Source organism: Acanthochromis polyacanthus, chromosome 12, assembly GCF_021347895.1.
Source record: "Acanthochromis polyacanthus isolate Apoly-LR-REF ecotype Palm Island chromosome 12, KAUST_Apoly_ChrSc, whole genome shotgun sequence".
NCBI classification, from domain to species: Eukaryota; Metazoa; Chordata; class Actinopteri; family Pomacentridae; genus Acanthochromis; species Acanthochromis polyacanthus.
Genome location: NC_067124.1, coordinates 7976974 through 7992170, shown reverse-complemented (window position 1 = coordinate 7992170; position 15197 = coordinate 7976974). Strand labels below are relative to the sequence as shown.

The 15197-nt window shown below is 39.1% G+C and overlaps 1 long non-coding RNA gene across 2 annotated transcripts in view; it reads right to left on the bottom strand.

The window, feature by feature from the left end:
- Positions 1-443: 443 nt before the first annotated feature.
- The window catches only part of LOC127536554 (uncharacterized), a 48403-nt gene continuing 33649 nt past the window's right edge, over positions 444-15197 (bottom strand). Inside the window, exons 1-2 of one of the 2 annotated variants that reach the window (XR_007945587.1) lie at positions 6866-6953; positions 444-985 (exon numbers count right to left, since the gene is read on the bottom strand). This is a non-coding gene — a long non-coding RNA (uncharacterized LOC127536554). Of the gene's footprint in view, positions 986-6865; positions 6954-15197 lie in introns of those variants that run through there. The other variant, XR_007945586.1, reaches the window with a different exon arrangement.

Genomic DNA, 15197 nt, shown 5'->3' with positions numbered 1-15197 from the left:
AGAGGGAATTAAAACATTGGGATATTAAACGATTAAAACGCGATCTGTCTATCGCTCCACAATATTTCAGTTGTGTGAAAGAGACAGGCATGTTCCTCAATGTGTAGATTAATACATATGTTCATATGAGGTGAATCATTTCATTCGTAACTGTATGTTTATGTTTATGACATTAAAAATATGTATCACAGTGAAAATATAACAACAAGTCATAGATTTGGTAACAGGTAAATACAATGGTCATCATTCAACCTAAATGGAGAGGAAATTCAGAGGTTAATACTGGAATTCATTCCAAAATCAAAGTATCCTGGGGAAGAAATGATTAAACATCACAAATTAATAAACCGACATGTACACACGTGGACAAAATTGTTGGTACCCCTCAGTTAAAGAAGGAAAAACCCACAATTCTCACTGAAATCACTTGAAACTCACAAAAGTAACAATAAATAAAAATTTATTGAAAATTAAATAATCAAAAACAGCCATTACTTTTGAATTGTTGATTAACATAATTATTTAAAAAAACAAACTAATGAAACAGGCCTGGACAAAAATGATGGTACCTCTATAAAAGATTGAAAACTATTTGACCAGAGTGACATGATTAACTCAGGTGTGTCATTTAATTGACATCACAGGTGTTTCCAAACTCATAATCAGTCAGTCTGCCTATTTAAAGGGAGACAAGTAGTCACCCTGCTGTTTGGTGAAAAGGTGTGTACCACACTGAACATGGACAACAGAAAGCGAAGGAGAGAATTGTCCCAGGACATTCGAAAAAAAATGATAGACAAACATCTTAAAGGTAAAGGCTATAAGACCATCTCTAAACAGCTTGAAGTTCCTGTGACAACAGTGGCTCATATTATTCAGAAGTTCAAGACCCACGGGACAGTAGCCAACCTCCCTGGACGTGGCCGCAAGAGGAAAATTGATGACAAATTGAAGAGACGGATCGTTGGAATTGTATCCAAAGAGCCTAGAGCAACCTCCAAAGAAATTAAAGGTGAACTCCAAGGCCAAGGTACATCAGTGTCAGATCGCACCATTCGTCGTTGTTTGAGCCAAAGTGGACTTCATGGGAGACGACCAAGGAGGACACCACTGCTGAAAAAAACTCATAAAAAAGCCAGACTGGAATTTGCAAAAATGCATGTTGACAAGCCACAAAGCTTCTGGGAGAATGTCCTTTGGACAGATGAGACCAAACTGGAGCTTTTTGGTAAGGCACATCAACTCTATGTTCATAGACTCAAAAACCAAGCATACGAAGAAAAGAACACTGTCCCTACGGTGAAACATGGAGGAGGCTCAGTAATGTTTTGGGGCTGCTTTGCTGCATCTGGCACAGGGTGTCTTGAAAGTGTGCAAGGTACGATGAAATCTGAAGACTATCAAGGCATTCTGGAGAGAAATGTGCTGCCTAGTGTCAGAAAGCTTGGTCTCAGTCGCAGGTCATGGGTCTTCCAACAGGACAACGATCCAAAACACACAGCCAAAAACACCCAAGAATGGCTGAGAGAAAAGCGTTGGACTATTCTAAAGTGGTCTTCTATGAGCCCAGATCTGAATCCCATTGAACATATGTGGAAGGAGCAGAAACATGCCATTTGGAGAAGACACCCATCAAACCTGAGACAACTGGAGCTGTTTGCTCATGAGGAGTGGGCCAAAATACCTGTTGACAGCTGCAGAACGCTCATTGACAAATACAGAAATCGTTTAATTGCAGTGATTGCCTCAAAAGGTTTTGCAACAAAATATTAAGTTATGGGTACCATCATTTTTGTCCAGCCCTATTTCATTAGTTTGTTTTTTTAAATAATTATGTTAATCAACAATTCAAAAGTGATGGCTGATTTTGATTATTTAATTTTCAATAAATTTTTATTTATTGTTACTTTTGTGAGTTTCAAGTGATTTCAGTGAGAATTGTGGGTTTTTCCTTCTTTAACTGAGGGGTACCAACAATTTTGTCCACGTGTGTATGTCACAACACTCATCCAATGCAACACTAAAATACACACATGCTTGAAAGTCGGAGTGCAACTGTGATTCAATAGCCATGTTGATGTCCGATATTCTGTGTTCAACAGTGCGGCACGACAGTTGGATTTTGGATACCATTCATTTTAGTTTGGCATTTTCAGAAGACAAGATTTCAACAACGTCACTGAGGCATTTGTAAACAAACTCTCCTTCATTTTATGGCTTTTTAGCCTGTGCAATGTTCCACGCCAGTTGATACGATGTAAGTGTTACGGTCTCTAAGTGCTTCTTAAATTTTTGAAACAACTGTGTCTGCTTTTCTGCCTGACTTTTCAAAGTAACCAACTTGTGCTTGAGAAGTTCAGTCCCCTTTGGAAATTACTGGTCAATGTTAGCATGAAGTGGGCTGACGTGACGCTGAAGATTTGAAGCCTTGAAATGCACTAATGACACCTGACAAATAAGGCAGAATGGCTTGCCATTACATTCATCAACAACAAAAAAACTCTCCCAGGGGGTATTCCACGAAGCTGGCTAAAACAGGCTGGGCTCACTCCGGTAAGCGTGGCTTGAATAAGCGGCAACTTTAATCTCAGCTGCAAGTAGTTCCACGAACGAGGCTCAGCTGTTTTTCAGAGACGCTTATTCAAGCCAGGCTGATCCAAGCTGCGGCTGAGCGTGCGTCCGGGGGAGATAAAAAGCCCCGACGTGTCGATCGTCGAAATGATGACATTATGTCTAAAAACAGAGCTGAGACTTTCTCTTCGGCGGAGCAGAAACTTCTCACGGAGTTGTACGAGGACTACAGGGAGATTATCACAAGAAAAGGCAACACGGTTTGCGATAAATAAACCTCGAGACGCTGCCTGGCAAAGCATTGCCTACCGTTTAAATGCGTAAGTGTTTATTTTCTTTTTAATGAAGCACTTAGTCTGAGCGTACACACGCACACATGTCTGAAAATTTAATTTTCAGAGGGCAAGTTTTTGACACTGATTAGGGATAACCCACAACTGCAGTGGTTGATGACTTTTTTTCCTCACCCTGAAGTTTGTCACACTACTGTGGCCCAGAGGAGATCAATCTTGATGAAATAAAGCTTTTCAAAACCCATTGAAGACATTTTTTATTTGTGTATAAACATATATATATATATATATATATATATATATACATATATATATATATATATATATATACATATATATATATATATATATATATATATATATGAGAGAAAGAGGCTACAACATAGCCTGGTTTTGTGTAATGTGATGGTGGTTTTCACTTTTTACTCTGGTAGGCCTAATTCATGTTCTTGATTTGACAAATATATATCCACCATAGATGAATAAAGCAGCAGCATAGGTAACACCTAAACCAAAGGAGGAATACTTTGGAAAAAAAGGGGCAACTTCATGTGGAGATGTTTCATCAAACACTCAAACTTTGAATGAAAAAGCAGAAAAAAACATTTAGGCCTATAGAGGAGATGCCATTTTTATTAGAGATGATAGTGCTACTGTGCCCTACATTTAAATAAGGGAGAAGACACAAATGAGCTTGTACACAAAACAGTTATCTCATTATTTGGCATCACCTTTGGATTATCATCATGATCAGATTGGACCGCTGGTAAAAGGAAGGTATTCTTTATGGAAAACTGTGGTTGTTGTGTCCTGCTTATTTTAAGACAATCTGTGCCTATTCCTGTTACGTGTTGACTGCACTTTGAGGGTGAAAGAAGAAAGAAAATCAGATATTTCCAAGTATTTACCGCTGGTGGATTCAAACCCACGGCGCAATGAAAAGTAAACCACATTTAATCTACTTAACTATGCTCTAACCACTGAGCCACAGTTGCACACTGTGACAAAATGTGTAGTGTAATATGATATAGTTTGATTCACGGTTATTCCGGCGTTGTTTAAAAAAGGTCTCAATGTATGTCACCGAACAAGAACATCATTGATTACAGATCAAGATGAATTTAATGTGTAACATGCGGTTCACAGGCATCTTTCTGAAGCTCGTCAGAACCTTCTCTGACATGGGGCTAAAGTAAGCTTGACTGTTAGCCTGCCCCGGACCAGGCTTGTCGCTCTGGCTGAGTTACCATGGTTACCAAGCCAGGCTAGCCCTAAGCCTTGTTGGTGGAACAAAACTCTCACTAAAGTTAGCGAAGCTGACCGAAATAAGCCAGGCTTAGACCTAAGCCAGCTTCGTGGAATACCCCCCCACCTTGTTAAAAACATCCTATGTTCATCTTCATACTTTTGTTTTGCTGCATATTTTCCCTGTCAGTTTGAGAGCAAACTTGACACAATAATCAACAATAAGGTTTTCCCTCTTGAAAATCTGGGTCAAGCGCATGTGTATGTGAGATGAAAATACCGTATTGAACTCAAGCTAAGCGAATGCACATACACATTTAAAAAAAACAAAGCACAAATACAAAATTTGACATGAATGTAAGACCCACATGAAACCAGACAAAGAGCTGCAGGTTGGCCAGGCCTGTTTTAGTACAGTCGACACAAGTATGACACGGACAGTCCCTGAGATCACAACCTCCCTGGCAGAGCCTGATGTTGATAATGTTTTAAAAATTTACAAAGTGGAACAATATCAATAAGAAGCAAACCAAAACATGCACAACTCTTTCTTATAACAGGGAGGAGGCTGGGGAGGACGAGGAGAAGATTGATGATATGTGGTGTAGGGGTACTACGTTATGATTTATAGCTCTCGTTATCAATAATTGGGGCACCACCTAGCGTTCTAATGGCTAGGACATTTATTAATTAACATTAATAAAATTATTAATATTCATAAAAATTTTGATCAATCTCATATCAAAAAGTCTTGAATCCTCGGTTAAATTGACCACATTCTACACAAAGAAACACTTGAGACTGCAGTTTGATCTAAAATGAGGTATTTATTAACTATTCTATGAAAATAATGACAAGTGAACTATATACAATGGAGATATGGTGTGTGTGTGTGCGTGCATGTGTGGAATGTGGGAGTGTGTGTGTGGTGTGTGCGTGTGTGAGAGAGAAGGAAATATGTGTGAGAGAGAGGGAAATATGGTGAGGATTAGCCAGAGCTAACCTGACGAGGTAACCGGTAATTTGGATTAAGAATTCTAATGATTTGTAAAAGAATAAATTGATTAAATGAATTAATTGACCAAGCGGTTAGTACATCACCCATAGAATGGAATTAGAGCAAACTCAGCTGGAGTGATTGAAGTGAACCGTCATGGGGCTGGGACTTGCGGGCCTTCAGAGGAGCAGCACAACCGTCTGGACTTGCAGGTTCGGAGCAGCGTGTCGTCGTTGTGGCCACGCCTGGATGTCCTGCCGCGGGTTGATCGATTCTATGCAAGTGACCTGATCCAGCAGGTCTCCGGAGTTCTCAGCTGAGTGTTGCTTGGCTTAAAAATGATGGTTCTCAGGCTTTAGCCAAGAAAAACGGGTATTGATGAAAAACGTTCAAAATTAAGAAAAATAAGTGCTGGTTCTGAATCTGTTCTTCAGATTAAAACGAATAACGAGCAAAATGTCTCCTTAAGTTACAAAAATATGAAGAGATAAGTAGCTAACAAACTTAGATGGTGAGGGAATTTCAAAGATAGGAAAAACGCGCTTTAGGTAAGAAAATAGTGGGAATCTCTGTCATGGATTCCTCAGGTAATAGAGAGTAAGAGAGGGTAAGAGGCGGTAAGAGAGTGAAGGTGGGGGCTGCTTAGGCTTGTATCAGGCCAAAGGGACCATGGGAGGACCCCAAGGTGGAGGGAAGCTTCGGCGTGAATCTCTGGGTGGTAACATGACCCCTTCCTTTGTTTCAAAGAGGAGAGATGGAAAACTACTCCAGAGGGAATTAAACATTGGGATATTAAACGATTAAAACGCGATCTGTCTATCTCTCCACAATATTTCAGTTGTGTGAAAGAGACAGGCATGTTCCTAAATGTGTAGATTAATACATATGTTCATATGAGGTGAATCATTTCATTCGTAACTGTATGTTTATGTTTATGACATTAAAAATATGTATCACAGTGAAAATATAACAACAAGTCATAGATTTGGTAACAGGTAAATACAATGGTCATCATTCAACCTAAATGGAGAGGAAATTCAGAGGTTAATACTGGAATTCATTCCAAAATCAAAGTATCCTGGGGAAGAAATGATTAAACATCACAAATTAATAAACCGACATGTACACACGTGGACAAAATTGTTGGTACCCCTCAGTTAAAGAAGGAAAAACCCACAATTCTCACTGAAATCACTTGAAACTCACAAAAGTAACAATAAATAAAAATTTATTGAAAATTAAATAATCAAAAACAGCCATTACTTTTGAATTGTTGATTAACATAATTATTTAAAAAAACAAACTAATGAAACAGGCCTGGACATAAATGATGGTACCGCTATAAAAGATTGAAAACTATTTGACCAGAGTGACATGATTAACTCAGGTGTGTCATTTAATTGACATCACAGGTGTTTCCAAACTCATAATCAGTCAGTCTGCCTATTTAAAGGGAGACAAGTAGTCACCCTGCTGTTTGGTGAAAAGGTGTGTACCACACTGAACATGGACAACAGAAAGCGAAGGAGAGAATTGTCCCAGGACATCCGAAAAAAAATTATAGACAAACATCTTAAAGGTAAAGGCTATAAGACCATCTCTAAACAGCTTGAAGTTCCTGTGACAACAGTGGCTCATATTATTCAGAAGTTCAAGACCCACGGGACAGTAGCCAACCTGGACGTGGCCGCAAGAGGAAAATTGATGACAAATTGAAGAGACGGATCGTTGGAATTGTATCCAAAGAGCCCAGAGCAACCTCCAAAGAAATTAAAGGTGAACTCCAAGGCCAAGGTACATCAGTGTCAGATCGCACCATTCGTCGTTGTTTGAGCCAAAGTGGACTTCATGCACTGTAAACCCGAATGCTCAAATTAATCAAAAAATATGATTCCCATTTAATTAAATAACGTTAGGATGTTCAACTTAATTAATTTTTTTAATTTAATGACGCATGTGTCCAATGTTTTGCACATTAAATCAGTCATTTTGATTAGTGCTTACTTGATTTTTTAATTAACTTAAAATTATATGATTCATCTTGCATTAGCATTTTTTTTAATTTATAATGAATTAATATTTTCAACTATCCAACATCTAACAATTGCATTATACAACATTTGTATCATTATTTTTCAAGATTACAGGACTATAATCGCCAATATCAAAACACTTTAAACATAAAGGGCTTTATTATAACATTGTGTAAACATATATGTACTTTTAATGTAATGTCTTAAAACTAAAGGTATAGCATGACTCCTTTTCATATTTGTTGTATTTAAAAGCGCAGACTTTATAAGGCTGCAGTACTTGTTCCCGTGAGTGGGTAATTTTTTGGGACTTTAGATGCGCGTTTCACGTGGGGCTGCTCTACATCACTCAGAAGCCTGCATCGATGCTGCCTATCAAGAAGGTTATCACCAACTTCTCCTCGCTGTTGAGTCTGTTTCATACAGGCATGACCCATACACTCTGCACAACAGTTTGCACTCTCACGCCAGCAGCTCATAGAGCTCATTATAACTTAGTTTTACTCCCGATCTTGTCCTGCTCACGTGAATCATCCTGACGGAGCATGACGGACATCCTGATGGAGCAGCTGGGTCAAGGTAAGATACAATCCCACACCAATGATGTAGACCGGTACCTTCCGTGAGCAATCCACGCGGGCAAAATTCTCTTTTAAAATAAAAAAGCGTTGTATTCTCAAGAAAGTCCCGCTCGGCAATAACGCAAATAATGTGTCAAGTTAAGAACGCCTAGCTTGCGTTTACGTCTGGGAGGAAATGCCAATGTCAGTGTAATGGCATATGCATTGTTTGTTTTTATTTATTTATTCATTTTCAGTAAAAGTAGAACATTCTATCCACATTTGAACTTTAGCATAACAGGCTCTGAAATAAGAGAAATCTTGGAATAAATTCACTACTTTGCAAACAATAAAATGTTGTTAGTCAGCGGACATGACTACTCAGTGTTTTATTTTGAAAGATCCGCTTCTGGTTTGAGTCTCAGCGCATGCGCATTGAGCGTTCTTCTTCAGTCCGGTAGAATCGGCCACGGTCAAGGCGAACTGTCGTCGCAGCATTAAATCAGGTAACATCATCAAAATGCACACACTTTTCGAGCAATTTCAGGTTTCGTTATGACTGTTAGAACCAGGTTGCTTTTCTCTGGTCGACATTTTAAAAGCAGAGGTTGATGTACATCGTGCTTTGATCAACTCAGTCCAGCTACTTATGCCAATGCTAGCTAGCTTATTTCCAAGCATGTGCGTGGCCTTGCACATGACTGTAGCTAACGGTATGCCGTTAGAAAAGTCATGTAGTCATCTGTACATTTCGAAACTATATAGTCGATTGACGCACCGGTGCGTAAAGTCCTATAACCGGTTTAGGACGTGTATAGAGAACGGATGGATGAATATTTGTTTTTGTCGGACAAATGTGTTTTTCTCACCCGCTGTAGTAATCGCATCTGAAAGTGGTCTATACCGGCAGATTCATGAGAATCTAAGCTTTCCATCGGTGTATAGTGTTTGTATAAGTGCGTTTGCGGCCGTCGGACATTCTTGAAATTCCTATGCAAATTAGTCGGTGTACCGCCGGCGGTACACTGAAGCTTAAAGGGTTTAAATGAGGTATTAACAATTTGTAAAGAAAAAAATATATACACTACTCACAATAAGTTAGGGATATTGTTATTTACATGAGTGTTTTTCCAATTTGAGCTGATTTTAATGAAGTATGTAACATTTCCCTTTTATATTACTATTAATGAATGAGAAGAAACACCATTCTCATTATTATTATTATTATTTTTACCCCGAAAATGTATACAACAACAAGAAAGCCCCAAATAACCAAAATTGGTAAAAGTCAGTAGCGGTTGTTTCCACCATTGTTTTAAGTGGAATAACCTAATCACAAGACCTTGAGTTTTTTTTTCTCTCCTTTGCTTTGACATTTGAGTGAGAATTTAGTTTGTCATATTTATCATTGCATGCAGATAACATTACATTGTATATCCATGGCTCTCTGGTGGCTGCAGTCAGCTGTAATAACAAACCCCCTGTGTATGATCAGTAGTTTGGCTCACACTGACACAGAATGATGACATTTAGTAAGAATTTCCCACAGACTTGAGGAGTTTAGGCTATGGAGAGACTGATAAATCATGCCATAACAAATATAGGGAAATTCTAGCCAACAGTAAAAAGTCAGATCAAACTCAGCATTCACTTACTGCAGCATGAGTTCAAATGTTTCCTCTCTGCTGTGTAAGAAAATCTTTTTACTCCACATATAGCCATTGTTTTCCTTCTCCAGTGAAATACATGTGGCCTACTACACATACTCTATATTACTCTAATATTGCTAGTTTAAAACTAATGTTACTTCCTTCATTCATCATTTTGCAATTGCAATATGTGTGATAATAATTGCAATTTTTTTTTTTTTTACAAAATCTTGCAGCCCTACTGTACAGTAAAAGTAGGAAATGTTACTTGAGAAATGTGAGTAAAAGGAAAACACTGAAAATATTAGTCTAGTTTGATTTGTGACAGATATTGTGACACATCTGAAGAATATGCAAAAAATACAAGTACCTTGTATTTGTTCTATATTGTTCTATTGCCTCCTGGCTATGGTTGCGTCACATAGAGTGGGATTAAAAGAGTTTCCTAAAATTTTAACACTTTTTCTCATATCCATTTTATTTTTTGTAAAATTACAGCTTTTAACTGATATTATTACCATTTTATTCTCATGGTGCTTCAATTTATTTTTGTGTGGTCCTTCAGTCAATTGTAATACTGTATAATTATATGACTAATGAGGTTTTGTGAATTTTGACTACTTTTGGGTTATTAACCAGCTTATTTGCCGAAAGTGGAGCAGGTTGAGTCGTCGACTGGACTGGTTTGATTGAAGTGGAGGACGTTTCGATTCAGAATCTTCTTCTTGCTCATGTTGGTCTGAACAAGCGAGCGAGAAGAAGATTCTGAGGAAGAATCAAATGTCCTCCACTTCAATCAAACCAGCCCAGTCGACGACTCAACCTGCTCCACTATGGAAACCTCCTGTTTAAATGAGAGCCTCCACAAACTTACTAGCCTAAAGTTAAAATCAATAGTGGTATAATTTGACTTGTATTAAAAACAATTTGTGTAGTGAAACTAATATTTTCTTCTTTATTTTTCTCTCATTACAGATCTCCAAATGGCGTGGCATTGTAAGTTGTGTGCAGGAGCAGGCTTTTCAACCAGGGCACAACTATATACACATTACAGATTACAACACAGTCACTTTCAAAAGTTAGCCCGTTACCGTGTCTCTATGATGAGTGCATTTGTACTTTTCAGTCACTTACTTCTCTTGCTGCTCATCTGTCAAGGAATCATGGTTCTGAGACCATTCCAGAGCAAAGGCATGAACTTGTGACTTTCAAGTGTCCTCTATGTACATTTGAGCAAGCCTTTTCTGAATCTGTTGTATCTGGCCATATTAGAGTACACCTAAAGAAACATGAAATGGTGAATTGTCCATACAAACATTGTGATTACCGGACAAATGTTACTCTTCTTTTACTTCTCATCAAAGTAGAGTGCATGTTATTGGCCTTACTCCAGACACTTGCGATCACATTAGTGGTAAGCCTATTGAAACTTGAAGTGCTGCTTCTGATGCTTCCTTAGATGTGACTCCAGAACACATAGAACATGATGAAATTTGTGATTCTGAAAAACTGAAAAATCTCATGAAGGGTTAATTTAGCCTCTTTATTTCTTAAAATGCAGGCTATTCTCCACATCTCAAATGCAGCCATACAAGACATTGTGGAGCAACTCAATCAATCTTTGATCTTTCACAGCCACTAATCAAAGAGGCAATTGAAAGAACTCTTCACAAATATGGCCACAAATCTTTCGAGTGATGCATTGAATGAAATGGTTTAGTGTGGTAATGGACTCAAATGTTGTTTTTGTGAAACAACAAAGGGATGTGATTTATCAATCACACAAAAAGGAAAAGTTTATTGAGAAAAACTACAGCATTGTTAAACCTATTGAGTACAGTGTAGGACATGGACGTGCTATTATGTATGTACCAATGCTGCAGACATTGCCAAGAGCTCTTTAAGAAAACTGATATCTTTGATCATCTGACTGTAACTAACACAGAATCCCAAAACTATTCATCATATCGAGATGGATTTAGCTTCAAGGAAACAAGTTATTGAACACTGAAGATTTGACATTTGCTATTCAGCTATATATCGACGACCTCGAAATTGCAAACCTCTAGGAACATCACGCAAGTGCATAAGCTATGCGCAGTGGTACTGGGTACTTCCAATCCGACCCAAGGTATAGGTCAGCAATGGCACACCATACATTGGCTTATAGCCAAGTTACAGATGTGCAAAAATTGGGCTATGCTACTGTGCTTAGCCCACTGATTATGACATCCAAGTTCTTGAGAAGATGGCATTTTTATTGGTCTTTTGGGTCAGAATGTTAAAGGGACCATATTTTGTGTGTGCGGGACAATCTGGCTGCCCATGGACTTGGAGGCTTGGTGGAGTCATTCAGAGGGGACTATGTTTGCAGATTTGTTTGGCTACACTGAGCAATTTCAGCAAAATGAAGGTTGGAAACGATTGTTACCATGAGGACAAAAGAGAGCCATGATTGATTGTCAACAGGTTTGGATACTGGAGTGTACAAGCAGTAATTTGGTGTTAGTAAGGGAGCCTGTGTCCTTAGTGAATCATTGCAGCACTTTCACCCTATCTCAGGTTTCCCTCCAGACTTATTGCATGACCTCTTAGAGGGTGCAGTTCCTGCAGAACTAGCCCTTTGCTTAAAAGAAATGATCAGGTCAAAGCTCTTTTCTTTCGAGTACTTAAACCACAGAATAGCATCATTTTCGTACCAGCACTCAGACAAAGTCAACAGACCACAGGCATTGCCAAAATCTTTCCTAGTAAGGGGAACTATTGGGGGCAATGCCCATGAAAACGCCACTCTCCTCAGGTTGCTCCCTTTTCTTATTGGCAGTAAAGTGCCAGAGGGTGACCTGTCATGGGCTGTGCTTATGGAGTTAAAAGATGTGGTTGAGTTGGCATTGTGTCCATCTTTTACAGATGGCCTGTTGGACTATTTTAGCAGGAAAATAAGTGATCATCGTCAGGCGTTGAAGGTTGGGTTTCCGGAGTTCGATTAAGGCCAAAACATCATTATTGGAACACTATCCAGACTTGGGTAAGCGTTTGGACCTTTAGTTATGTTTGGACCATGCGATTTGAGGCCAAACATCGATTTTTTTAAAAGAGCAGTCAGAGATGCACAGAACTTCAAAAATGTGTTAAAGGCATTGGCCAAACAAACACCAATATATGATGGCGTATCATGTCAGTGCACCATCATACTTCAAGCCTGAGATGCAAGCCACTCGAGTTGATTCAGTTTGGTGTCAGGGTTACCAGAGGTTGCTCAATCGCTCATTCAAAAACATACAGAAAGTGGTACAATCTATCATGCTTCAAAGGTTCAGCATTGATTGTATAGAGTATGCAACTGGAATGTTGTGTCTGTTGGGAGTGATGGTGGCTTCCCAACCTTTGGAGAAATTAGAGACATTTACTTGCTAAACAACTCTGTTTATTTCTCTTGCTTAAATATGTCTGGTTGTTTTACAGAGCATCTGCGCTCATACAGCTGACTCACCCACAACACCTGTCTGTCCACCAGCAAACTGACTTCACTGATCCTACACCTCTCTCTGCCTACAAGACAAACGGCATTCTGGCCCTGACTCCCAAGAAATTCATTCAGGTAAAAGAGTAACTTAAGCAATTCAGTGATTATTTCTTGACAATAATAAAGAAAGCCCCAAATAATAATAATAATTTTCCTACGGAGACCTGAAGACTGTGTGAGGTTGGCATTTAAATTACATTGCAACTTGGGCCACCTCGTGATCACCGGTCAGCTCTTGGCACAAAGTCATATCTTATACTGTATTTCTACTGAAACGGTCACTACCCACATCTGCTTTACCCAGTTACCCAGTTCTGCTTCCATGACAATAGTCACCCTGAGGGTAAGGGGCATGATCACACCAGCTCCATTCACAACGCTCTGAGGAGTACAGTAATGAAGGGGCAAAAAGAAAAAGTTTGAGCACAGAGAACTGTGAAACAAATACTGCCTTTTAAAAGGATACTTCAACATTTTGGCAAATTGGCCCATTAGCGCTGATTCCTTTAGTCACTACGAAAAGGATACTTACTTTTATTTTTGGGGCGACCTGCATATGTTCTGAGGAGGGTCGGAGCGGGCTTCGTTGCGGACATAATGTAAGTGGAAGGTATTTTTCTTCCACTCGTCAAACTCATCAAATACACAATCCAACAAGCCCAAAACACTCTGGCGGACACGTTATAATCCACACATTCACACGCTATGAAATAATTAATGTAAAGTTACAAAATTGAGTTGTTTTGTGAATATGCAAAGAACTGCGCACCGTGTCACTCCGCCTCAAAAAAGTAGTTCCCAGTATTTCCTTCAATGTCGTAACGTTACAATATTATTGTTGTGGTTTCACAGCGTAGTGAAGTACGGATTATAACGTGTCCACCAGAGTGTTTTGGGCTTGCTGGATTGTGTATTTGATAAGTTTGGACGAATGGAAGAAAAAATCCCGTCCACTTCCATTATGTCCGCAACAAAGCCCTGCTTCAGACCCTCCTCAGAACACATAGTAGCTCGCCCCCAAAAATAAAAGTAAGGTATCCTTTACGTAGTTACTAAAGGAATCACGCTAATGGGCCAATTTGCCAAAATGTTGAAGTATCCCTTTAATGGATTTTAAAAAATGTAATATTATAAAGTGCCAAGCCAAAATGCAATGACAGCCACACAAAACATTTATGGCAATTCTGATCAGAGTAGGGCTGCTTACTATGTCCCAATGATATATCAGACACCAGAAGTCTGTTCACATCACTTCAGCATGCTTTAGCCTAAGTTAAAAGTTGGTCCCATAAACTGTAGCTTCTTGGCAAGCTGCGGAGAAGAGCATAAGGTGGAATTTTACAAGTTGAAAAAAGGCTCCTAGTGACTCGCATGACTCTGCTACAAATGTAAAAAGATAAATTCTTTTAAAAACTCTTGAAGACCTGAAAGACTTTGGTTATAGTTTTATTTCCATCTAGAAGCTATGCATTTGAGAAAGCATTTTGCATTTAATGTCGCTTGCTCTTACTGAATTGCACTTTCTACAAATTTGTCTTGCAGAAATGGAGGGGGAAGCCCAACCCATGATTTTGCGTGTTGTTTGAGCCAGACAATGGTGCGGAAATTCAAACTCACATCTCGCCCTTCTTCGGTGCAAGTGCTCATTCGTAGATTGAAAGAGGGACTGAATATTGATACAGACTTCACTCTGATGTACGAAGATCCTGACTTTGACAGCAAGCCTCACAACTCTTGTTGATATTAATGAGCTGCCACAAAAAGCTGTGGTTCACATCAAGCTCACAGATGATTCAAGTGTAGCGTCTACTGAAATTCTGTCGGATGTATCCTCCCCCGAACGTCTGTGTAGATGGCCAACGGGTCAGTTTCCTGTTCCATTGTTTGGTTTGGATGTGGAGCTGATTTTAAGAGATGGTCAGAAGGAATTTGAAAGAAATGGATCTAGACTACACCTTACCCGAAGCCAAAGGGGGGATATTCTGGAAAAATGGCAACAACAATTTACGGATTAAGGCTTACCCAGGCAAAAAAGAGATAGTGAAGGCAGCTGCAGCACTCGTGGAGAAGCACCCATGTTTACAGGATAAAGGATCAGGAACAGGATATGATGGCTGGACAAATAGCTAACATTTAAAATGGCAAATGTGCGAACGAAAATGAGAAATGCTGGATGTCAAGAAGTAATGGTAAATTCCTGGCAAGAGAAGTCGAAGCCAACCTGATGCCCAGTGTTCTCATTCTAATATCAAAAGGCCAAAGCGAGCAGAAATAAACTTTCTGCCTAACTTTCCACAAGGAGAGGATGCATCTAGCCTTGAAG